Genomic DNA, 25,744 nt, shown 5'->3' with positions numbered 1-25,744 from the left:
CAGCAGCACCATCAGCTTAAAGCCTCCTCTCCCACTCCTGTGACAGTGGTAGTGACTGTTCAGATGAAAAGGGGGCATAACTACATAGGCAGAGCTACAAGGGACCAGCAGACTGCAGTACCACAGAGGAGGACATGCTGCTCCAGATCCTGCCAGCCAGACTGTGATAAGTGAAGGGAGAGTAAGTGTGTGTGTATTTATGTATGTATGTGTGCGGGGTGGCAATGTGAATAAACAGAACTTCTGTGGGCATTATGTGTAAGCGGCACTACTACTAGGGCATTATGTGTAAGCTGTCCTACTACTGGGGCATTATTTGTAAGCGGTGCTACTACTGGGGGCGTTATGTGTAAGCGGCGCTACTACTAGGGCATTATGTGTAAGCTGCGCTACTACTGGGTCATTATGTGAAAGCAGCATTACTACTGTGGGCGTTACGTGTAAGCTGCGCTACTACTGGGTCATTATGTGAAAGCAGCATTACTACTGTGGGCGTTACGTGTAAGCTGCGCTACTACTGGGGCATTATATGTAAGTGGCGCTACTACTGGGGGTGTTCTGAGTAAGCTGTTCTACTACTGGGGCATTATGTGTAAGCGGCGCTACTACTGGGGCATTCTGTGTAAGCGGTGCTACTACTAGTGTAAGCTGCACTACTAGTGGGGCATTTTGTGTAAGCTGTGCTACTACTGGGGGCATTATGTGTAAGCTGCGCTACTACTGGGGGCGTTATGTGTAAGCTGCGCTACTACTGGGGGCATTACGTGTAAGCTGCGCTACTATTGCGGGCATTACCTGTAAGCTGCTCTACTACTGGGAGCGTTACGTGTAAGCTGTACTACTACTGGGGGCATTTTAAATGGGGGTACTATTGTGTGGCCACGTCCCTTCCTTGTGAGACCACATCCCTTTTTAACTTGCGCTGTCCCTTTGTAAAGTATGGGAGGGTGCAAATTTATAGTTTGCAGGGGGGCACCAAACACCCTAGCTCCGGCCCTGACTGACATGTTTAGTGTTTTTGTTTGGGGGACGACTTGTTCTTTCCTTGACTATCCATGTTACAATTATAACTTTTAGTTTCCTTGTGGCAAATGGAGTGGAGCGAGACAACATGATTGAAGCTTGGCAAGTGCAGTGAGCTTGCAAACGAATGTCTTTCTACAAATGGTGGTTCCAGGTGAAAAATCTATCCACATTAACCCCAAGAATGCAAAAAAAGTGGTCAACCATTGGAATGTTGAACTTTTGACCCTGCTTACCTTTTCCAGTTTTGACCTTTCCTATGTTGACCTTTGTCAATGTCGACCTTATGTCTGTTGACCAAATTAGGTCAACCTAATAAATGTAGATCTTCTATACCACATACCTATACATTTTATTTGTGGACAATACCAACACTATGTTTTTCTCTGATATTGGGGGTCATTCCGAGTGGATCGCTTGCTAGCAGTTTTTAGCAGCCATGCAAATGCATTGTCGCCGCCCACCGGGGAGTGTATTTTCGCTTTGCAGAAGTGCGAACGCCTGTGCAGCAGAGTGCCTGCAAAAAAAATTTGTGCAAAACAAGACCAGCCCTGGACTTACTCGTCATGTGCATTGATTCTAACGTTGGAGGGCTGGCTTTTGACGTCACACACCCACCCAGCGTTCGCCCAGTCACACCTGCGTTTGCCCTGGCACACCTATGTTTTTCCAAACACTCCCAGAAAACGGTCAGTTGACACTCAGAAACGCCCCCTTCCTGTCAATCTTCCTGCCTTGTGCTGTGTGACTAAAAGCTTCGCTTAAACCTGTGCAAAACCACAAAGGACTTTGTACCCATACGTCGCGCGTGCGCATTGCGGTGCATACGCATGCGCATAAATGCCAATTTTAGCCTGATCGCTGCGCTGCGAACAATGGCAGCTATTGATCAACTCGGAATGACCCCTATTGTCTCGGAAATTACTGATATAAGTAACAACTTGCATGGGGACTGCCAGTTCTCTTTTCAGCTTTTTCCAGTTTAAATTAGCACTTCTTTTGTTTCTACAAATTATATATATTCAGTATATATTACTGATACAGTATATATATTATCTGTATTATATAGTTATATATATTCAGTATATATTATTAGTGGGCAAGTCTATAAATCATCATTGATTGTGTTAATTAAATAACAATACATTTTAACTATAACTATTGTAATATTTATTTGAAAAAGATGTGCTCATGACACAAAAGACTAAGGTACAGTTGATGTGTGTGTGTGTGTTTGATGTATGTGTGTTTGCTGTGTGTGTGTGTGTGTGTGTGTGTGTGCATGTGAGTATATATATATATATATATATACCACATCAACCACCTAGGTGGTAGGTGCACTCTCGCCAAAATCAGTCTCTGAAGTCACTTGTTGAGTCAACTTAGTTTAATCAGGTTCAAGGGTGATGCCGTTAACCATCGACGTTTCGGTCCATGTGTGGACCTTTATCAAGACAGGCACTTCACAACATCTGAATAATAAACATTAAAGACAATTAAAATCAGTATAAAAAACCAAATCACCTTCACCATCACCACCAGTGCCTTCCAGGCCCTTGTGACAGATGAAAGTGGCAGAACAATACAGAAAAATGAAGTACTTAAATATTTATCATACATGGAGTGCACATACTCATGTAGTCAGAAACACCTCCACCTCATTTCTAACCCCAGGAGGGGTACTAATATCGGCAGTATGTTAAGTTACCTGAACACAATACTGGATCAGAAACAGTAGTCAAGATGGAAGTTTCCACATGGACCGAAAAGTAGATGGTTAGTGGCATCACCCCTGAACCTGATTAAACTAAGTTGACTCAACAAGTGACTCCAGAGACTAATTTTGGCGAGAGTGCACCTTCCACCTAGGTGGTTGATGTGGTATATTGGTGGCCATATATGGTCATTGGGAGCACCCGCACATATATATCTGTGAATTGATGAGAGTGCAGGACAACCTGTGGATATCTATCTATATATACCAGGCACTTGCGCAAGTGCACTCCCAGGCAAACCAATGCCAAAAATGAGAGGGGGCACTCACAGGACTTCATATAAAAAGAATACACATACAACATTGTCTGAAGTTTGATGTTTTAGTCAAATATAATGTTCTTGTATCCTTTTTATACGAAGCCCTGTGAGTGCCGCCTCTCAATTGCTGTTTTATATACAGTATCTATGGTTAACTTTAGGAAAACAATGTTGTCATGAGACATTTAAGGTGGCTTATTTGCCAGGAAACAGCTTTGCTATATTGAAAAAAAGGCGCATTTGTATGGCAACCACAGGGCCTGCTTCAGAGGTGGAAGTAAAAGTGCATGCAGCAGTGTCTCTTGGCAGTTGCCTATCTGTGCTTTTATGCAAATGAAGAAATAAACGCCTTCCTTTGTGTTCATCCATGTGGCCGAATGTGCAAGGAACGGTTGCTGCGTCCCTATGTGCCACCATCAGTCGCATCATCAAAACACGCACCTGCCCTATGGCAGGCTAGTTTCTCTGTCTGACTATGACCTCCTATGTCTGCAGCATCTACAGTATGTTTGCTTTGAAACATCCATGACACTCCCATAACACACATACTGAATGGACCATTCTAGCCATCTCCAAGTTACCATCCAGGAATTTCCTTTATTTTTCTGCGTTTCTGATACTGTGCATCAAATCATAAAAGTGTCTTTATGTGAACACTTTAAGGGTAATTCAATTAGGCGTCGGCTTTGTCATATGGGGAATAGCTCCAAGTTTCATACGCAGGGCTGTTCAATTAGCACTTTCCCTGTGTAGTAATGGATAGGTAAAAATGCACCTTCTGGGGTTCTCACAGCTAAATAAATCAGGCTGTGTGTTCACTTAGCTGTGGGATAAATACAGCACCAAACTTAATCTGTCTCTTTGTGCATGCACTGTAGACATTTTTAGGAATTTTCTCGCATGCGTGGTTGCAAAATATTGCTGACCTATGTGAACATTGGGCACTATTCAGGATGGATCATTTATTCAATCCAACTCGCAGTTTCCTGATGTTTAGGAAACTGTGCACGTGCAGTGCTCATTCTGAACATGTACAGAACAAATCCTGTGATCGCATTTCAGACATGCAATCATGTGACAGGCAGAAGCTTTTGCGGGGAGGGATGGGGTTGGGGGTGGACAGCGATGTAAGAAATGGGGGCATGTTGCCCCCATTTTCCAGGAGTGGTGAGGCCAAGGACTTACTCAGATTTACTCAGCCTGCCATCGCAAATGAACATAGCGTTCCAGAATTGAAATGTGATCACAGTGTACAGCATGCAAATACAGGAAGGAGGTGCTATGCACCTCCCCCTGCATTTGCATTGTTAAGTATAGTATTTGCAAAGCTGCTGCAAGCAGCTTTGCAATTGTAGTTCTTACTGAATGAAGGCTATTAACATTGTATGTGGATTGCATGCAGTTCTGAAACAGGCACATACCGATGTATCCTCTAACATCTTTGCATGAGATGCGTTTAAATTACAGGCAAAGATTCCTGGCAAGGCGTGGTGGGAGTAAGATGCTCCTGCTGCAGCACATTACAAGGGTGGACTTGGCTGCACTGTGTGTAATGGGTATTGGGCAGATATGCAACCGACACCCGTAGTTATGTGGAGTCTTAGCACAAGAAAGGACTGCTAGTGATGTGGCAACGCCACACCATGCTAAAAAATTTTCTCAAAGATGTGTGAGGACACATTTATAATGAGCTCTATATAGCCTATAACATAAATGTTGCACTTTTGAAAACATTCTAAGCAGGGGCGGATGCAGAACAAAATTACAGTGGGGCACCACAACAAGGGAAGAGGGCGGTTCTTTTACATGCACCTTCAAATTTCATGCTCCTGGAAAAGTGGGCTGTGGCCTTGTAACAAGGGAATGCCATACACACGAGCCACGCCTACATTACAGCAGCTGAGTTCATAGTCACACTGGTGTGTATGTATGTTTGTGTGTAAGGGGGGTTATTGTAGGAGACTGCAGCTGAGATCACAATCATACTGGGGTGGGTGATTGGAGGTGTCTGGCTACAACAGCTGAGCTTGCAATCACAGTGGTGGGGGGTTTGGGGATTTTATGTGGCTTTATGAGGCTGGATATAGCAGCTGACCATACAGTCACACTGGAGGAGGGAGGTCCAGTAGCAAAGAGAGGAGGGGAGTGGGTACTCTTTACCTGGGCCTACTGGAGGGGTCTGTGGGAGCCCAGGTCCCGCTTTTCCCCCTTTACCTGTTGTAGACAGCACACTTGGAGTAGTGAGAGAGTGCTGAATGTGTGCTGCGCTGGGGAGAGAGGCAGCTACAAAAGTGGTAGCCTCTCTTTTCATATGTGATGTGCGGGGGTGAGCAATCACCCTCAATGCCCCCTGCCAGCCCTTGTCCTCCCCTGGTGACACACCAATGCAGTGTGTGGCCACGAGTGAATTTTTGGACATTTCCTATGGAGGGGGACTAGCCACACCTCCCTGCATTGGCCCCACCCCCTCAGAGTACCTGGGCCCCAATCACCTGTCTGCACCCCCAAGAGGTCAGGGGTTGTATGAGCCTGGAGGCTGGATAGAGCAGCTAGGCTCACTGCTGAGGGGCCAGACATTGTTATAGGAGGCTGGATACAGCAATGCAGACACTGCATAAATCCTGGGGGTGGACAATGTTGGAGATAAGGTGCAGAAAGTGGAGCTGAGTTGCTATGGTGAATGAACTCCACCCATTGCCAAGGAGGAAGTAAACCAATTTCAGGACACACAGAGGCAGCCACTAAGTGTCAGGGTCAGCCCCAGTTAGCACTTTTTTTTATGATAAAGTATTAAAAAATTATTTCAGTGGCTACATGCCAGACCAGCCCAATGGGATAACTCAGATCAGAGCTCTAACTAGACTTTTGGTGCCACATGCAAGAAAGAGAATTCCCCCCCAATTTTCCAATAGGGTCATAAGGCCTCTTGGAACAGGCATGACAAAATTGATCATAGAGAAAGACCATGGTAGATGCCCCTTCCCACACATGTACTGTATATATTAATTAGACAAACACATTTATAGAACAATGCAAGAAAATGGATTTGGATACATCACCTTTTTATATCACATTCATGCGCTTGACTCGAGAGCTTGACGCCATTCAGCCACAATACCCGCTCATTAAATAACACATTTCAATATACTGCCACATCCAGGAGGATGCAACCTCACAACCTGCTGCATCTTAGCCAAACACCCCACCCGCCAAGCCACTTGATCCCACATAAAAACGGTGAGATTTCTAAATGTATGATGCTACTTGTACCCCGTAAAATTTAGCCACCACCATAATCGAGCAGATCCATGCAGTGTCCAATCTCTTGCACATATCCAATCTACATAGCTACATATCCAATCCCTTGCAGCAACACATCACATAGATATGCCTAGCCACAACACTGATCATCTCTTCATAAAGTACAAGGTAAACTTCAAATAGTTAAAACTCCCCAGCTTATAATTTTCTAGCTCTCTATGCATATGTAGATAGCTTAATGAATAGTGTCCAACTGCAATATCATAGGCAACAGGTTTGAATCCTGGGCACATCAGCATCCCAAAATGGAATAAAGTACGGTGCAACTGAACAACAAAGAGCTATCAAGTCAACGGCTTGAAAAAGAGGGGAAGCTCCAAGGGGGGAAGCTGCAAGTGAAAGTAATTAGATAATTCATAACTGACAAGTGCTGCCAACAGTGCCCCCTAACATGCAGCGCTAGTTACAGCCATGACTCAGATTATGGTCCTTGCCCTCCTGAATCTGCCTCTACTCCCTGCACTATAGGATGAGCTCCCTGTCAGATCTTTGAAGCAATTTTTACAGCCACACAGTGTAAGGGGATGGGGCTCTGGATCCACTAAGAGCCTCTACATGTACTGTAGCAGCTGGTTGCTCCAAGACATATACAGTACATATAGAGTGAGCACACAGACAGTCAGCAAGCTGGCCACATAGGAAAATATGGAAAAAAAATATTCTGCCCATGCTTGTTACGCTTGTTTCAAGGTTTGGCCCAAATACCCCTAAAAGGGGTCTGGGGGCATAGTCTCCCTGCCCGCCTCTGCTGTTGATGGCCATGCAGCTGCAGTAAAGAAATTCCTCCAAATGACAGGGTGTAGATGGACACATACCTTTGTCCCCCCCATTAATCTGCCTATGATCTGTAAGCAAAAGTCTTGTCATCCCCTTAATCAGTCAATTCCTGGTTGAACTAAAGAAATAATTAACTTGGTGTGCAGTAACTTTTCCTTAATTTCTTCCTAGTGTTTTGCTACACAATGGGCCTAATTCAGACCTGATCGCAGCAGCAAAATCTTTCTCTAACAGGTAAAACCATGTGCACTGCATGGGGGGGGAGGGCAATTTGGGTGGTTTTTTTTGTTTCTGTGCAGGGTACATACTGGCTGCTTTATTTTTTACATTGCAATTTAAATTACAGTTTGAACACACCCCACCCAAATCTAACTCTCTCTGCACAAGCTATATCTGCCCCACCTGCACTGCACATAGGTTTGCACATTAGATAAATATGTTGCTGCTGTGATCAGGTCTGAATTAGGGCCAATATCCTTACATATCTACTGTATGTCCTATAAATATTAATATTTGTGCCAATGACCAATTATCAATGAAAGTTCATAACTGCATGAACAATACTGTAGCTACAGGTAAAGGACATTAGGGCTAATTCAGATGTGGTTGAAGTAGCTATCACTGCTATGTCCAAGGATGCAGCATTGTCTCACTGCGACACCATCAGGCAGCTAGCGGTACCCACGGGTTCGCGCAAGAAGCATGTCACAGATGCATGCAAAATGCCAGGAAAACGCTTTAACCCTTTGAGAGGCTGCCGCTACTCTACCCCCATATGGCATCAGACTGTCAATCTATGCAAAATACCAAACATCAGTGCATCAGAACGCAGCTCTGACCACATCTGAATTAGCCCCATTATGCAGGTCTGAAAACCCAGCACTGAAAAGTTGAAATGACCATTCAAAGGATGGTGTTAAAGATAAGTATTTAGAAAGTATCTTTTATATCAGAAATATAACCATAACTAAAGGCATACGTTATGCATGGTGAATTACAGAGAATTGATTCCACCATTTTCAAAATCACAGTTTTACTATTTGTATTTCATATTTTTTCATTCCATATAACTTTAGAAGTGGTTGATGAGAACTGGATGAGTTATTACAAAAAAGGCTACGTCAAAATAGAAAACAGAAGTTGGGACAAACATTGATTATATTTTAGAGTGTCAGAACAGCTTCAGAATCTGTTCTAGACATAACGTTTACATACACAATAAACTATAGCACACTTACTGAATACACTTCATGCAATTGGCAGATGGTCAGGGAACCAGTAACATGTTAATAAAGTCAGGATGATGCATTGATATTTGACGCATATGCTAAAGGGCCTTTTTTTATACCAGTACAGTCAACTTGATACATATGTTTCATAATACACAACTGGATTGATGCTAGAAAAAATGCACAGTATATCAGATTTAAGAAAGCATATATTATGAGAGCATTAAATAGAGAACACATATACTCATGGATAATGTTCATATTGGGCCTCTTGTGTTAACATTTTAAAAAAATTTCTCCACACACTTCCTGTTTTTCTGTTGAGATATTCATCAATGCCGTTGCAATACTGTAGATTAATTTTTTACAACATTTAACACAAAGATACTGTAAATATGCTGTCAATTAATGAAGAATTCTAACAATAACAAGCTAAAGATGACACATTTTATGCATAAAGTTTCTCTGTGGAGAAGTTGTACGTATTTTGCATTTTGTAATGTAATTTGTTTTAAATAAAATTAGAATAACTATAAAAGGACATGTTTTGTATAAGTATTTTTATGGTACCTTAATCATGTTACTTCCGGCAGTACATTTACCATTTAGTTGATCTAATTTATGGTGTGTGTTATCCATGAGTGAAATTAAAGATATACTATAGCCCAGGGGTGTCAAACTTGCTGCTAGCTGGCCACATGCGGCCCCTACAACATCCTTTTTGCGGCCCGCAGACAGGGGTCTTTATATGGCCCATTGGCATGGAATTGGGCCAGAATGCTGAAATGGGTTCTTATCTGGCAGGGTTAACTCAGGCCAGAACAGGATACTCGGTGTTCCACCTCCATTTACCCACACTGCACCCTCATCCATCTGCCTCCGTCTTCCCCACTTGTCTGTTCCTCCCACTGCACCCAGACATGGCTGCAGGAGGAGGAGAGGAAGCTGTGTTCTGGGTGGGATTTCTTCTGCCTGCTCTGCTTATATGACAATACACTAATTTGGGTGCTGCGTCACTGGCCTCCTCTTTTTTTTCTGCCCAGTCTTCCTGCATGCATGGCTTGCAGCAGCAGAGGTCACAAATGTTTGGAGAATGAGGTGAGTTACATCATCCTGCAAATGTTGGCTACTTGTAAGTTTTCCTACATACCACTGTGACTGTATTCTGATATGGGTGCCAATGGGAGGCGGAGGCAATGGTAATATAGAAAAAGGTGTGAGTCTGCACTGGAAATATAAAAATAATTGTGGTGAAATATGTATAACCAATATACTTAAACTGTATTCTTAAATATTAAACAGTGTTCTATTGGTGGTGCTCATGGAATTTTTTGCAGATACAAGCTACACAATTCAAGGGAGAGAAAAGACAAAAAAAGTTTTTTTTCAGGAGCACTCATATTAATTCTTTAAAACAATCATATCATTGATAAGATAATCAAAATATCCAATTATGCATCACCACAAAATATAAGTATATATAAAATATAACCTTTAATTAGATAATTCAATAAAAATAGAGAACACTCAAAAAAAGGTTCTTTGATAAAACAAAAAAATTCAAATAGAACACCATCGCCCCTTGTACACACCTGAAAATCTAGATAACACGTGTACAAATATGTGGTAAATAAGCCCTTTCAGATAGGTGAAAATAACATAGAGACTTACAATGACTGTGTATCCCTCAATTCATATATGGGGTAGTCTCTACTCCACCAGGTAGCTGACTACCCCTGATTTACATTGTTAATCTGACTATTATACTGGTGAAGATATTTTTCTTGTGTACGAAGATACTTGGAATGAGGAATGTGATACTAGAAAGAAGAACAGTTTTCAACGTTAGACCTTGTGTTCATAAAATGTTGATGAACCCTACAACACCTGGTATTTCCAAGAAGTCCCCTCCATGGTATTGGCCAGGCCCATCAATTTATTGCTTCCAAGATCAGACAAGATTGGGCAAATTCAAAGAGGTATGGTTGTAGGGTGTTGGATTAACACAGAAAATCATTGATGAGAGTTCACTATTGAGAGCAGTAATGGAACATTAGAATAGAATTGTGAGGTAGTAGATTAGGAAAGTAATTAATGACCTCCCTTATGACTGGCATAAGTGGGGTAGGGTAGAAATGAGCAAAGGTAGGATCTACTTTCAGTGTTAGGCAGAGATTTGTCGTACACCCTATAAACTGGACACCTATTCTGGATCACTGATGAGAGTGCTGAATGAGAAATAATTGCTTTCCTAATCTACCTCACAATTTTATTCAAATGTTCCATAAATGCTCTCATTCGTGAACTCTCATCAATGCTTCTGGTACACCTTGGGAATACCAGGTGTTGTAGGCTTCATCAACATTTGATGAACACAAGGTCTAATGTTACCAGCAGATTCACAACTGTTCTTCTTTCTCGTATCACATTCCTCATTCCAAGTATCTTCGTACACAAGAAAAATATCTTCACCAGTATTAATATGAGAGTGCTCCTGGAAAAAACAACTTTTTTGCCTTTTCTCTCCCTTGAATTGTGGATGCAGTGGTAAGCTTTCCAAGATTCCAGCCTCCTCTCCTGCAGCAGCCATCTACTTCTTTTTCTTGCACCCCAAACAAGACTTAGACCTTGATTATTTGGTCCAGTTGGGAGTTTGGCATGCCTGCTATAGTTTCATGAACTTTTGTACCACATTCCCATTGTTTGAAATGTTACTTTAGTTTTCATTTGTACAGTACTTTCATTTAACTCCCTTTAACAACCAAGGAACTGACATCTGGGATCTTTTTAGTTTAAGAGTTATATGTTGTTATTCTATCACATGTATTTCTTAGAAAAAAGGAAAAGATAATTGTAAACATGTTCATCTTTGCTCTTAGCTGTAGGTACGAGTTGAGAGAGAGGGAGTGGACATATATTGGTAAGCTGCTCAATCAGATTGTGATGTCACTCAGGTGCTAAAAGGGAGGGGTAATTCTGTGTAATAAAAAACAATTTGTGTTCCCTAATGCACACTGAGTGAAAAATATTACTACATAATAATCTGATAATGCGGATAATGAGTTGCGTATATCTGCAGATATAGGGTTAAGCCCCAGGCCGATCGGCAAGGCATCTCTGTCAGATGCTGTAGGAGCCATTATCATGTGGCCTTACACTGGGCATTCAGGCCCAGACATACGTGTAATTATTTAGGGGGTGGGTGTGGGGTGCGGTGGCTCCTTTGTCGGTATGGCTGGGCGGCTTCAGGTCGGCACACCCTAACACTATATTAACACTTATGATTTTTCCTATCACTTTGTATATATTTTTGTATTATTTTAATCACACTTCACTCACATATCACTTATGTGCTTCTTATTAACCCGTATTAATTTTCACCTGTGTGCTGACCTGGGGTAGCTGACCTGTGCCGACGTGATGGGGTCCTGCAACCCGGACCCATACCTAGCATTAGGGACCCCTAGTGACAGAGATGCCTTGCCGATTGGCCTGGGGCTTAACCCTATATCTGCAGATATATGCAACTAAGATCTCCGTATTATCTGATTATTATGTAGCAATATTTTTCACTCAGTGTGCATTAGGGAACGCAAATTGTTTTTTCTTACAGAGAGGGAGTGGTACAGGAACAAATTACAAACTCCTGGGCTTATTTAGGCTATTGGGAGGGCAGAGAAGGTGTAACCATGTCCTTGTGATGTCATGACCATGACCCTAAACAGCATTCTCCATAACAATAAACATTTCCCACAAATGAAGATGAATGAAGATGAAGATGAAGTATCTGCCCTATTCTCATCTACCTACTCTACTACCTCTCCTCTTGATTCTATACCCTCACAAATTAGTAAAACTCTGCTGTGCTCATCCCAACCTTAACTAAAATCTGTAATCTCTCTCTTTCTACTGGCATTTTTCCTTCTCTGTACAAGCATGCAGTGATTACTCCCATTCTGAAAAAACAAAGTTCTGACCCAAACACTCTCTCAAACTACCGTCCCATCTCTCAGCTCCCATGCCACTCCAAGCTACTTGAGAGACTTGCCTATACTTGTCTCACACACTTTATTAACTCACACAGCTTACTGGACCCACTTCAGTCAAGATTTTGTGACCAACACTCCACAGATTCAGCACTTACTAAGGTAGTGAATAATCTGGACACTGCTAAATCTAAAGGCCATTACTCACTACTTATTCTCCTTGATCTCTCTGCTGCCTTTGACACTGTTGACAACTTTCTCCTCATACAAACACTACAATCCCTAGTTCTTCAGGTCACAGCCCTTTCTTGGTTCTCATCCAACTTATCGAATCGCTCCTTCAGTGTTCATTTCTCTGATTCCACCTCCTCTTTGCTACCTCTCTCAGTTGGAGTACCGCAGGGCTCAGTCTTAGGTCCGCTGCTTTTCTCTATCTATACCACATCTGTTGGCAAACCAATCAGCTCTTTCAGATTTCAGTATCATCTGTATGCAGATGATACTCATATCTACCTATCCTCCCCAGATTTGTCACCATCTGTATTGGGCCGTGTCACTGAATGCCTTTCTCCCAGTTCATCTTGGATGACATCTCTCCACCTTAAACTTAATATTTCGAAAACAGAATGAATTATATTTTCACCGGCCAATAGTAGTTCCCAACCTGATATCGCTATCACTGTTGATAACTCAGCAATCATCCCTACACCACAAGCTCGCTGTCTAAGTGTCATTCTTGACTCTGAACTGTCTTTTGTTCCCCACATTCAATCTGTCTCAAAATCATGTTACAGACATCTAATAAACATATCCTAAATACAACTTTATCTTACACAAGACACAGCAAAAAGTCTGACCAATGCTCTCATTATCTCCAGCATTGATTCTGACTGGTCTTCCCAAACATAGGCTCTCACCACTACAATCAATTTTGAATGCAGCTACAAGGCTAATCTTCCTCGCCAGATGTTCATCATCTGCAGATCCGCTCTGTCAGTCCCTCCATTGGTTACCGGTATTCTACCGTATTAAATATAAAATACTTTTACTTACATACAAGGCTTTTAACCAAACTGTACCAACATACATTTCTTCACTCATCTCAAAATATCTTCCTAACTGACCTCTTTGCTCTGCACAAGATCTGTGTCTCTCATCCACATGCATTACTTGTTCACATTCAAAATTACAGGACTTTATCCAGGCTTCACCCACTCTGTGGAATACCCTCCCATGCACAATAAGACTCACCTCCAGTCTCCAAACCTTTAAACGTTCCCTAAAAACTCACCTCTTCAGACAAGCCTATCAAATTCCAGACCCACCCGCATAAACCTTCAATGCTTCCCTATCTAATTACATTCTCTCTGTACAGTACACATAACCTCACATATTTTGTCTTTCTTTACTCTCACACCCTCCTGACCCTTTGCCAAAATTGCTGGGTGATCGTATCATACAACCCATTAAGAACCTAGCAATCTGGTGGACCATTATGCAATAGGTAGCATCTATCCTTGTGTATCAATGACTATTTCCCTATAGATTGTAAGCTTGCAAGCAGTGCCTTCCTACCTCTGTCTGTCAGTTTTTACCCAGTTTTGTTCTATTACTGTTGTTCTAATTGTAAAGTGCAACAGAATATGCTGCGCTATATATGAAAGTGTTAATAAATAAATAATTCCCAGTGGCCATACGCCCAGTTTCCCAAGCTTACCAGAGGTCTCGGAGGACCTGGCTAAAGGTACAATTTAGTAATAACATGTTTTAGGAGGGAAATACAAAGATCATCATCACACATATGCTGTCAGTAAATGATACATACTTTTCCTGGTATTACTTTTACCCTACCATATTTGAATTTATTTTTTTATTGCGTATAATGCTGCTCCAAGCATTATTTGTGAGATATTTTATGAACTTTTTTGTTAAGGTGCTTAATTCATGTTCACGTTTATCCAACTACTGTAGGAAAAAATTAGATATTGCACATGAATTAGTGTTTATGCAGGCTTATGATTTAATTTGAGATATTATTTAATTTAACATGGCAGACCTTTGATCTCTCCTCACATAATGCAATACAATGTCTTGAGCAAAATAAAAATTTTATTTTTAAAGTTCTTTAAAATCACTTTATTTACTCAAAGAAGATTAATGTTCTAATCTGTAGTGATCCTGTAATTATGGGAGTGAGGACAGCATTACTTTTGGAAGGGTAATGTAATGATGGAATAACTGCAAGCGGGAGCTGTAGATTGAGTAATGTTAAGATAAAAATCCCAGCAAAACAGAGAAGTGATTTTTCAGTTAAATTGAAGCAGGAATACTTTGGTACTAAATGCATCTCTGTATAAAAAAACACATGGAACTTCTTAGTTTTTAAAAACACAGAACCAGTGGCAGATTTTTTTCCTATAGGCTGCAGGACTGCAGGACCCCCAGGTAAAATTCACCATCCCTCTCAATGTTAGTGAAGCCAGATGCAGATCGTGACTGCACTGGCTTCACTGTGAATGGCACTGCTTTCCTATTGGAAGTCCTACTTGCCAGTCACAGATACATAAGGCAGTCTCACTGGAAGGTGTTTCCTGTAAGAAGCACTTTCACGCAGCTAAATTTGGCTTCTATGGGCTACAGCCAATGCAGTGCATAGAAACTGGGGATTTGCACATGCATTTTCATACCACAGCATCTGAGCATGCACCGGTCTGACACCTGCTGGATCCATTGGTGCTGGGACCCGGGACTCCATGTCTCCTTTCCAGGCTGGGGGTATAGGCAGCCCCCGTTTCTTAAAGTACGTAGGAGCCGCCACTGCATAGAACCATAAAAAAAGTAGTGACTACATCTTCTCAGTAGGAGGCACATATATTTTAACATTAAAGATCAAATAATTTATTAGTGTAGTAAATATTTATTATTCAAAAACCACCTACCATGGTAAAGAGCAAATAAAATATCAATAAAATCATACGCAAAGTGATTTTAAAGGTGAGGCTTTGCCAGCAAACACACGACCCACATGTAGTTTTGTGGTGTGAAAGACAAGATCTCTTGTCAGACTCAGATGAGCATCCTGTGCAGGATGTCCTGCCAGAGACTCCAGCCAGGAGCACAGCACATTGCAGGCAGTGGAACTGACCTCTATGAACTACTTTTGTTGTGGGATAAACTCTTTTATCTGCAGCATTTTCTCTTTTATGGATTTTATATGTAATTGTTTTTATTTATAAACTTTTAGGATTTTTGAATTAATGTTATATGTAGTTTTGTCTCATCTAGGTACTGGTTACCACAGCATATCTATAAATATGCTTGATAGGATTTTATGATTATTATATAAATAAAAATTATATAACTTTTTTTAAGTTAAGATTATTTAACTGTAATTATTTATAATTACATTATATACCCAAACCACCCCACCCCATATCAGTATCGGTAGTGGCTAACTGTGCTGTCCCCACAGACTACAATAGCACAGCATCCCCACCTTCTCTATATGGTTCTTAAGTAGGCAAATGTTTTGCATCTTCATAAACATTGTTGCTAACTTACTTGTTGATCATGATGACTTGTCCAGTGCTTTTTAGTAAAAATAACAGTAAGACTTAGGGACAACATGCACATCCTTTTTTTGTGTGGTGAAAGGTGTGTTAATTGTGTACTCTGCTGCCATCACTTAAGTGGGTGTTTCCAAATCCACTGTAGATTAAAAGGTCTAGAAGATATTAGGTGCTGCAGTACATAGATATTTATAACTGACAAGTAAATAGAGGGTATTGTGCAAATACTAGTGTTTTATTGTGTTTTATAAGTGATCTGTTATTGTGTTTTATAAGTGATCTGTTAAACCCCTTTAATAAGAATTTTACCAGAATCTACTAGGTTATTAATACATAAATATCCAGCTACTAGTTTTCTTAGTTTTGATGACATGCCTTTGCTTTTGAGGATTTTCTCACCCTGTTCTGAGGTAATTTAATTTCTCCAGATCTTGTATTTTCAGAATATACCATTTTTCCTATTTGCAGCTGTCATTTTTCTCGCAAAAAAAACCACACGCTTTTGTTCACATTTTTTGTTTAATGGTCATAATCTGGCTATCCAATTATAGCCTTTTTTTGTGCATAAATTCATAAGGTCCACAAAAAGCCACAGACCTATGTGTTTTTGCAGCCATGGTTTGCCTGCCTGAGGGATGTTACTGCTATCACATCAGAATTAAACTTAAGGTATGCTAACTGGTTTAAAGCTCACCTACCAACTGACTTACTGTATGTGATCACATCTTCTCATGCATCCCTGTGCAAGCTCATTTATTTCTACCTGTATCAGCTGTTTCCCTAGTAGTTTTGCAGCAGCTATGCTTGGTGACTGTCCCATCATTAAAAGCCATACATTACATAATTTTAGAACTTGCAGTGAAATGGGTCCCCTTAATGTAGGTTGCAAACATAAATGCATTGAAAAATTCATGAACAAAACCCCCCACTGTTTATTATGGTGAATGAGTTTATTGTGGTGAGTGCAAAGCTCTACTATATATATATATATATATATATATATATATATATATATATACTGTGTGTGTGTGTGTGTGTGTGTGTGTGTGTGTGTGTATGTGTATATATATATATACATTTATATATATAGATCCCCCCTCAACTCAAAATTCTGTTTGCATCTGCTCTTTTTTGCAGATGTCAGTGTTGAAATTAACTTTTTTTTTTACTTTACTTCTACAAAACCCTGAACCCCCTCCAAGACTGGTTGAAAGTCCCCACTAGGTCTCAAAAATGTTATTGATATGCAAATGATTAGTTAATATTTGAGATCATAATCAAATAAAAGACTCCACACTTTTTTTTCATTGTAGCACAACACAAAGGAGAAAAAAATGTGTATATTTACATTGCCTTCATCATCATCACCATCATCATCATCATCATCATCATCATATTTATCATTTGGTTTATTTATATAATGTTGCAAGAGTTCAACAGACCCATTCATAGGATAATACAAACCCTACAATCGAATTACATAAATCAAATGTGATCAAACAGGACATCACAACTTTATATACTTACATAATTTCATAATATCAATTTGAAAATTAAATAATTACATAGGGACTAAAAAGGAGACTGAACCTCATTACACAATATTTTCACTTGTTTAGATTTTTAAGATTCTAGTTTAGAACAGTTTATAATTTTAGCAGACCACTTTATTTTAACACAACTTCAAGAAAATAACTTAGTTCATTTTAAAGTTACACACAATGGTATTTGTTCATCAGAGTATTTCCTGGAACTGATCTCTAAACAGTGAATAATAACATGTAACATGGCTTAAAAAATAATGCATGCAGTGCCTATATTCCATTTAGTGCCTATATTCCATTTGTATTCTCTCTAAGGTACATGTTTAGCATAGCCATCAATGTCTAATTGTGCTCAATTCACCGTGGGATGAACAGACTAGAGCTGAGGTGAATTTATATTTGCTAAATAGGAAAACAAAATATCTCTGAGGGGTAACAGGTTCATGGAGAAATCTGCATTCTAAATGTATTCATAGTCAGAAAGTGAACAAGTAATTCAAATGTAACTTTTTTGATGCAGCAATGCAATCACTATACAGGTGTATATAATGTATTTTAAGTGTCATGTCAGGAAATTAAATATTAAATGGAAGATTTGGTTAATCCATTTGTTTCAGTTCTTCAGCACTTCTTGGGCTTGCTCTTAGGGAATATAATTTATTTTGTTTTAAAGATTTTTACCAGAAGTGTCAGGAAAAGATATTTGATATGCAAAGCAAATATGACAATCTGATTATTCTATCACTCCCATATACATATTAAAAGAATAATTTACCAAGCAGCAGGTTCTATATCCTGTCAGTTTTGTGGCAGTTTTTCAAGCTGCTAATTTATTAAGCAAAAACCACCACAAACTGTTGAGAAAGCTCACAAAATAGAATAGAATTTAATATCAAAGCACCATCAATTCCCATGAAAATAATAGAATAACCCTGGATTTATCCAGCAATGGTTTTGAAAATGGCTGTAATATCACCAAGAAACATACCAAAAAAAGATCAAGATTAGACAGGTGTGATTGCTAAAACAACAGATACATGAATTGATTTTGAGAGGCAATTGTGCTATGGAGGAGTTTGATGTCTCTAACCAGCTTGGCGTAACTTTCATTGACATACACAACAAACAAATATATAAAATATGAAAAAATAAAAAACAGTATCACCACACTCATACACATAAAAAACACACAGTACAAAGAAAGATTATATGGAAAACACACCTCAAACATAAAACATACAGAACAAGAACCAAGACAACTTACACAAAAAAGCAACCACTTAGCAATTAGAAATGACTGTGTATCTTTCTCCTATTGCAGTACTTTCCTACAACTTTTTCCTTCTCAGCTCTAACTCCTCATAAACACACAAAGGGAAAGTAGCCTGTTGTCCATTTCTATGATGTCATTTAAATGTCATTTCTATAAATGCACAAGTAAATGAATATGCATAGAGTAGTTTCTAACATACAGTGATCTATTTCTATGATGTCAATCAAATCGTGCTATCATTAACACATAGAATAGCACACATAAATAAATATGAACAGAACAGCTTCTATTATACAGCAGTTTTAATAATAATCAACACCATATAGATCACGACCCAGCAAAACTGACCAAAAATGCTAGCAATTTGAAATTAAATAGCAGTAAATTGACTGTGGTTTCTGGTGGGTCCTAAATGACACCAAACCTGATGCTCAGTAAATTTAGACTAATAAGTAATTTGACTGTACAGTTCTCTTTGGATCTTCTGCATGTTCCAATAGTTATAAAACAAATAAAGCAAAGCATAAATTAAAATGTAAATTGACTAGACATCAAAAAAGGAAAGTTTCAGAGTGTGGTAAACTACTTGGGGTATCTTCACCTTTTCTGGTAAACCTAGCCATTGGACTGCCTCTGCACCAGTTTACTCTATCCAGACAATCTTATTTATGACCTCAAGCTAGGACAGATTCAGGACCTGCTGATTAAAAAACATTAATGGGTTGAAATAGATACATGTCAAGATGTGTTTAGTAGCTCTTTTGATATTTGGACAATGGGCATAAAAGAGCATAATGTACATTTAAGCCTCACTACAGCAAAATGATTTAACTTGCCTGTGTTTTCAATAAATGCAATAAGGAGCATTACCATATTTGTGCACAAAATGTATTATATGAAGCTGCATGGCATTCTTCTAGCAAATGTGCCCTGGACCCCATAACATACCACCTGGTGATGACAACTATTAAAGGTTACAAGACGTAATCATAAATAAAGAGAAGCATGTGCCCCAACACAACAACTTTTAGTTCTCTGAACAAAAACATTCTTCTGCCCCAAACCACCTTAACAAGATAACAGATTGGTATCTTCTCCACATCCCAAAATCAATTATGAGATCTTCATTATCAGAGCAGCATGCGCAGGCACATACATGACCTTCCACATCAAACCAAGGCTCTACACCCCCCCCCCAATAAAAAAACCAACACAGTGCAGGCCTTCACTCACAGTCAATCAACATAGCAACTACTAAAGGGGAGATCTTCTCACTGTTGAGAAAAAAACTTTGTTTTTAACATCAAGCAACATCACTAAGCTATGAGTGATACAAGTAATTTTTAACTGTCAAATTACATAAAATGAAGATATTTGGGACAAGTACTGCATAGGGTAGCCCCTCTCCAGGTATATAAATAGGGGAAGAAGTAATTTTATAACTATAGCAGAGTGAAAGGTTGCCTAATGTAAGGTAGGAGTTAACCTCCTGTGATTTTGGTGTTGACTCTCTCATACCTGGTTAATTCAAGGTCTATTTAAGGTTTGGTGGAAGAGTTGTGTTTGTTCTGTAATGGGCTGTGATGATACAGGAATGACATATACCTGTGAACCTGTATATGATATACTGTATTCCTGATATGCTATGATATTGCTGTGCCCTGATACTAATATGCTGATACTACTAATGTATGCTAAAATACTCAATGCTGCAATACTGTAAAGTTGTTACTGTAACACTGCCCTGTTACTGCTGACATATATCTGCACTGCTGTGACAACAGTACTAAAAAATTGTGATTGTGTTTATTTATGACTCAAAATCAAAGTAACAAAAAAGTAGAATAGAAAAATACGTTCATAACAAACTTGCCAAAATGTAATGATCCAATTTCAAGATATTTCAAATCATTGGGTCCTGGTGAAGTGAAAAAAGAGCACAATCTACAATCCAACATACTTAGTTGAATCACTTAGTTTCATCTCCTCCTTCAGATTCTCTAGCTGCTTTTCCAGTAGTTTAATTACAGTACAGATATGACCTGACTCAGGCTGGCAATGTCTGAACTCACATCATAAGCTACAATTTCAAATGGGTTTAGTAGCTTGCATAAATTCAAGATTATTCTCCAGTGTGTTGCAGTAAGGTAACATGTCCCCAACCTAATCTCATGGTTTGATGTATACATTTGGATGGCTTGTCGCTGTTACTCTGAACATTGAAACATATACTGTAAAGTGTAAATTCACCCTTGATATTACCTCTTGCTTTTTTTATTATTATTATTATACTTTATTTATATCGCGTGACAAGGGATCCGCAGGGTTCAATTACAGAGTACATAAATAAAAAATAAAAAAAGGACAATAGTCACTAACAGTTGAAGACAATATAGGACAAGTACAGGGTAAATAAACACTGACATAAGTATCATGGTGGCAAAAATCTCAGGATTAGGTGCCGTCAAGGATGGTTCAAGTAAAAGCAGGATAAGCACATGATGGTTAAGGGTCCTGCTCTTGAGAGCTTACATTTTAAAGGGAAGGGGAAGACAGACAGGACTGTCATAGATGGGGTAGACAGTGAATGGGGAACAGAGGGTTTGGATGAGATTAGGCCGGGTTGAAGAAGAAATGGGTCTTGAGAACCCATTTGAAGTTTTGTAGAGAGGGGGAGGGTCTGAAGGGGAGAGGTATGGAATTCCAGAGAAAGAGAACAGCACCTGAGAAATCATGAAGGTAGGAGTAGGAGGAAGTAATCAGTCGGCAGGAGAGGCAGCATGCATTAGCAGAGTGAAGAGGACAGATGGGATTGTAAAGGGAGATAAGGTCAGAGATGCAAATGGGAGAGTAGTGGGTGAGGACTTTGTGAGTGTGAGATGTTTGAATTTGATTCTGAAAGAGAAGGGAAACCAGCGAAGGACTTGCAGGAGAGGGGAGGTGGACATAGTGCATTTGGTGAGGAAGATGAGGCAGGCTGCAACATTGAGGAGAAGATTACAGTAGTCCAGTCTGAAAATGACCACTGAGTGGATAATGATCTTGGTGGCATCCTGGGTGAGAAAGGGTCTGATCCTGGAAATATTTGTGAAATGAAAATGGCAGGTTTATGAGAGGTGCTGAATATGTGGTATGAAGGAGAGGGAAGAGTCAAGAATTACTCCAAGACAGTGAACATGGGGGCTAAAGGAGATAGCCGTGCCCTCAATAAATAGATTGTGGGAGGTGAGGTTGTGTGAGAGGGTTGAAAGATGGTCAGCTCAGTCTTATACATGTTGAGTTTAAGAAAGCGCTTGGACATGTAGCAAGAGATAGCAGAGAGACAGTTGGAGATATGAGTGAGGACAGCAGGGGAGAGGTCAAGGGATGAAAGGTAGATTTGAGTGTCATCAAGGTAGATTTGAGTGTCATCAAGCTTCACTTGGTAGCACTACAAATGTAACTTTTTTTTGCTCCAACTACAGTATACTCTTTTATATGTAGTTGCTGAAAGTCAAAAATGTCCAGAAATGTTATGGGCCACAGCCAGCATCTCATTCAAGGACCTGTCAATATAAATACATTTTGAACTGACAAGTTTAATGTCTCTACAAAACATGGTTTGTGTTGAAGTTCACCCATTAGTAATGCTCATACAATGTTCCTTTCATTATTGGATATGCAAAATCATGAGGAAAGCTGGGTAAGCCATTTTTCTAAAGACAATTGTTTGTGAATCTACTAGTCTTCTTCTTGGTATCCTTCTGTTATGAAGATTCACCCCAGGAGCAGAAATCCCAGCATGCAAGTATTCCTTGGGAATCATGTATATGGAAGTCAGATTGACTACTCAAATTGGATGTAGAATTATCTCCTATACTAATGTTGAAGTTGATGATGAGTTTGTTGGAGGTGAAGATTGCGTGCTGGTACAGTATCTATACATGCTGTTGGTAGCTGATGCTTGTTTGCTTGTTGTTTTATATATTTTTCCAGATATTGATAAACAACTTGCATGATCCTGCTACAAATTACGCAAAATGGATGAGGTGACTTCAAGTACCACAGATGCCTTGACAAATATGATCAAGATTTAGATAAAATTTATTTCACTCAAAAGAGATGGCTTTTTTAATTTTAATTTATTTTTGTATTATTTTAAGTTGAAGCTGATGGGAGCACTACACTCAGTAAATACAGCAATAGATGCTGCCTTTCAAAAAACACACAATCTTCTCTTTAAATATCTAAATTAAAATAAAAAATAATAAATATAAAACATTGTAGATTTTTTTTTAGAAACCACAAAAGATATCTTCTAAAGGGGAAAGTTCACTCAGATGCAGCACAGTAAAAAAAAAATCAGCTAAGCTTTATCAAAGTATTGTCTCAGCCGTCATACATAATGTATTTGGCAGTGTAGATAAATATCCTTATGAAAAAAAGTAAGTGCAGTTCACTTCAAGTTCTAATAAAAATAGAGTTACACTGGATCCTTCTTACAGATTGCAGTTGATAGCTAGTGTCTGTCAAACAAACACAGTGCTATGAGCCTGTTTACAGATTCCAGATGGCAGTAACTTGTGTCTGACTCTGACACACAGATTAAAGATGCCTGCTTCATTTTACACCCTTCCCACCCACTTCAACTACATACAGTACATCTCTCTGTAAAGACGATTAGTATTGCTGCTCACTGTTTGCAGCACAAATACATCCCACACCATATCCATGCACTCTCCTGTGTGAAATGGCACCTGATCACAATGGAGGTAGCATTATAATCAATCCAAAACAAACCACATTTGAGATTTTCTGGAATATGATGTTTTGATTTGTTTTTGAGCCGAGATTCGGTTCCACCTGGAATTCCCAAATTGGTCTGTCAGATTCTTACGAATATGAACTACATGGACACATAAACACTTGTAAAACTGTATTATTTGTGAATGGTCAAAGCTTAAATAGCATAAATAGTAATGCTGCTTGCCAACACTAGCAAACCACTTGGAATATTGAATGTCTGTGAGTACACTTCTGATGCTGACTGTTGTTTTTTAAGTACTTACATACATTATAATTTTGTGTGCATTTATAAAAAAAATGTTCTGCTCAGAAATAACTGGCTTCAGTGAATTAACCAGAGCTACAGTATACACTTCAATCAGTTGCTTGTAAATTAGTTTTTTTTTATTGCTGATACAAGAAACAGAGCTTGGCATACTGTGCAAATTGTATGACTGCCATTAATAACTATAGTTTACTATATCATTTCTCTATATATCTTTATATTATCAGGCAAACTACTTATTCTAGACTGGGAACATGCTATAGTTCTTAGCATTTGTCCATAATAACTGTTCATAGAGCTTTTCAAGCATTTCAGTGTTACATGGTCAGATTAAGGGTGGTATGTGCCCAGAGGAAAAGTTGTGGGGGCCCCCACTATTATACTCGGAGCGCACCACCGAGAGATTGACAAACACACATACAGTACCTGCATCATGGAACCTGTGCAGCCCACAGAAGTAGATGTGGCCAGCTCAGCCTCAGTGTCTCATGGGAAGCCACTGCACTATACCACAAGACTCATTATACATGGAGGAGCTACCGGCAACAGCGGTTTGTGAACAGTTAAGCCACCAAAAGACTTCTATGGGTTCCCAGGATGACCACCACTGTTGTCCCTGCTTTAATCCAGCCCTGCATTGTTAACCCACTAATAAGGAAGGCGAGTTGGCATTAGGCCATTGCAACAGGTTATATAGAACAAAGCGTGATACCAAGTGGCACTATTTAATGCACTCAGTGATAAATACATCTTACACATAGTTGTTGTAAGGAATTCAGATTCACAGATACAAATTTGTCAGGAATTTCTTTAAATATCCAACTCTAAAAATAGAAAGGAACACAGAACATAGGGGTCATTCCGAGTTGATCACTAGCTGCCGTTGTTCATAGCGCATCAATCAGGCTAAAAATCAGCATTTCTGCACATGCGTATACCCCGCAATGCGCATGCGCGACGTACGGGTACAAAGCCCGTTGTGGTTGTGCACAGGTTATAGCAAAGTTTTCATTCGCACTGATGGCCGCAAGGAGATTGACAGGAAAGGGGCATTTCTGGGTGTCAACTGACTGTTTTCAGGGAGTGTTTGCAAAAATGCAGGCATGTCTGAAAAAATGCTGGTGTGGCTGGGCATTCGCTGGGCGTGTGTATGACGTCAAATCCAGACACGAATAGTCTGAAGTGATCACAAGCGCTGAGTAAGTTCAGAGCTACTCAGAAACTGCACAAACTGTTTTTGCAGAGTTCAGCTGCATATGCGTTCGCACTTCTGCTAAGCTAAAATACACTCCCCAGTGGGCGGCGGCATAGCGTTTGCACAGCTGCTAAAAACGGCTAGCGAGCGATCAACTTGGAATGACCACTATAGTGCTATCCTGTTGACAATACGGAATTTTTTATTGATTACTGGTCTCACTTACATGGAGGAAAAGATAATAGGCATATAGATATCAGATCTCTGAATGCAGACACTTACACTTCTTTCTCCGTATAACACTTAGAAAAATAAAATGGTAATAGTGCAATATAGTCTGTTTAAAGTAAAAAAAATTGATTTTTTAATAAAATACACTCACAAACATATAATAAAAGTAGGCATGTAAAACAGATGGTGTGCTGGAGCACCCTCCAGTATTTAGACAGATACCGCCAATGGTAAAGAGGGGGTATAGTCACCGCAAGTCCCGGTTACTTAAGTGTCCCCCAGATCTCTTATCGCGGCTTCTGGCTCCTGGGTCCTCACACAGCGTGATCCATCCCCTGCTTGAGCGCTTTCGGACATGAACCCTTCTTCTGAAGCATGGGGAAGTGTGTCCTTTTCCTGACTTAAATACTCCATTGATTAAATTTGAAAAACCTGTGGTCAGGTGCGCCGCTACCGTCCTTCTTCTTTCTGGTTTCAAGTCACATGAAGTGACACTTTTGCATTCACAATCC

The sequence above is a fragment of the Pseudophryne corroboree genome, chromosome 2 (assembly GCF_028390025.1).
Source record: "Pseudophryne corroboree isolate aPseCor3 chromosome 2, aPseCor3.hap2, whole genome shotgun sequence".
Lineage (NCBI taxonomy): Eukaryota > Metazoa > Chordata > Amphibia > Anura > Myobatrachidae > Pseudophryne > Pseudophryne corroboree.
This window is presented reverse-complemented; position numbering follows the sequence as displayed.